Source organism: Hordeum vulgare, chromosome 2H (assembly GCF_904849725.1).
Source record: "Hordeum vulgare subsp. vulgare chromosome 2H, MorexV3_pseudomolecules_assembly, whole genome shotgun sequence".
In the NCBI taxonomy this organism is placed as follows: domain Eukaryota; kingdom Viridiplantae; phylum Streptophyta; class Magnoliopsida; order Poales; family Poaceae; genus Hordeum; species Hordeum vulgare.
The window spans coordinates 480221539-480223763 of record NC_058519.1 but is presented as its reverse complement, the minus strand read 5'-3'; the positions used below and the strand labels follow the sequence as shown (position 1 = coordinate 480223763).

General features: G+C 50.5%; 1 pseudogene; it reads left to right on the top strand.

Annotated features, from left to right (window-relative positions):
* Nucleotides 1-363: 363 nt before the first annotated feature.
* LOC123428371 lies at nucleotides 364-1209 on the top strand (annotated as a pseudogene).
* The last annotated feature ends 1016 nt before the right edge of the window (nucleotides 1210-2225 follow it).

Below are 2225 nucleotides of genomic sequence, written 5' to 3'. Positions count from 1 at the left end.
CTCATGTTGCCTAGCTACCTATGCGCGCACAAGAAATAAATATATAATTCATCTTCTATATTCATACGCTAATCAAGTTTGTTAGTTTTATTATGTCCATGCAACCTACACACTAATAGGTAAAGATAGGTCCTAATCCCACCCGAGTATGTGTAGATTGGGTTCGCTTTCCTATGTTGTGCTCCAGATGCGACGCATAATTTCGGCAGCACCTCCCCGCTGTTCTCCTGATACACGTCTCGGCAATAAGCAGAGAGTATGTGTACCCGGAGAACAACAGGGAGGCACTGACGAAATTCTGCATCGAATCCAGAGCATAGCATACGGGAAAACGAACCCAATCTACACATACTCGGGTTGTCCATGGATAATGTTGGACAATTTAAAAGGCTGGCCGTTATAAATATGTAAAGAAATGCATATTTATAGATGTCGCCCTTTCGAACGGGAGACGCATACTGGTCACGCATACTCATGATTGAAGAAACCTATAGCTAGCAAGTTTCATCGGCACGAAGACCGGGACAGAGCAAATTAAGGGGGTAGGAGGAGAAGTCATTTGTGCTCACCAACAAACGCAAGGGCGGAGCTCGTCCAACGCACGTGGAGGTCGTCGAACAACTGCACATTTAAATTCAGACGATCAATACAAATATGATGTTTTTATAATTAACATAACTATGTGACCTAACTCATAACTATGTGGGTTAGTGTCGTCGGGGGTCGAGGGTCACTGGCGTCGGGGGTTGGGGTCTTTTCGGTCAACAAGAGGCCAAAGAAGTGTCGGGTCTCGGGAGTTGGGGGTCACTGGCGTCAGGGGTCGGGGGTCGAGGGGAGTGGCGTCGGGGGTCGGGGGTCGAGGGTTAGTGGCGTTGGGGGTCGGGGGTTCGCGTACTACGACATCTCCTCCAACCTCATCAGCTACCTGACCGGCCTGCTTGGGGAGAGCACGACCACCGCCGCCGCCGCCGCCGCCGCTGTCAACGCCTGGTCCGGCGCCGCGTCCATGCTGCCACTGCTCGACGCCGCCGTCGCCGACTCGTGGCTCGGCCGCTACCGCACCATCGTCGCCTCCTCCATGCTATACATTACGGTCAGCCAACTCCGCACAACGCCCCCTGATTCGTTTCCTTCGTCGACGCCAAGCACAACTTTCTTCCTTCTGCCCAATCAACTTTTCCGTGGATCTTTTCGGTAGCGTTTGGTTGAATGATAACGAGTTTACTGGTCCAAGAAATCTCGCACGAGTGGCGCATGGCACCGTATAGTAGTAGTAGTAGTATTTTTGTTGAGAATATTATGGTTCATAGGGATGTTTCAAAATTTCATTGTTTTGTCCAGTGGAAGCACACACACCACAACATAGTGCTTCCCACGTCGCTGTGCTCATGAATCAGCTGGATCGGGTCTATCTTTTTTTTGGGAGGGTACCGAGTCGATCTTCGAAGGTAGAATAATGTGCTCAACCCTAAACCTTTTTTGTTTCTAATGACCCCACTTTTTTTATGATCAGGAATAGTGGGTAAAGGGGTTACTCAGATAGTTAAGCTCGTAAACAATTGGAGGGAAAATGGGAGACAAAAGTAAAACAAGGGCAAAAATATATCATCTCCTACAACTTCCCTACATTTCCTGATGGGTAACACTACAAAGATGGAACCATCTCTATTCAGCTAATGTAAAATGCTAGAGGACTGCCTCGTGGACACCCTTATTCATTATATCCGTCAAAAGTCTATGTACGTGCAGATCTTAATAACAAATGACTGATACTATAATTATTCTTTTTGAACAGAAAGCAGTTTACTTAATCTAGCATCACATCTCAGTGATAGTCCATCAAAGCAAAATATCATACTTAATCTAGCATCACATCTCAATGATAGTACAATCTTCTAAACTGCATGACCACATATCCTAAACAAAGCAAAAGATCATACAAAAAAAGGTGGGAGGGGTGGACCTGGGGAGGGGGCGCCGAGCGGCGCAGGGAGGGGTGGCCACGGGGGAGGGAAGGGTGTGGGGGAGGGGCAGAGTAGGGAGGTGGGGCAGAGCAGGGTGGTGGCGGCGCAGGGGGGAGGGGCGGAGTAGGGAGGTGGCGGCGCAGGGAGGAGGGGCGGAGCAAGGAGGGGCGGAGCAGGGAGGTGGCGGCGCAGGGAGGAGGGGAGGGGCGGCGCAGGAAGGAGGTGGCGGCGCAGGGAGGAGGGGCGGCGCAGGGTGGTGGC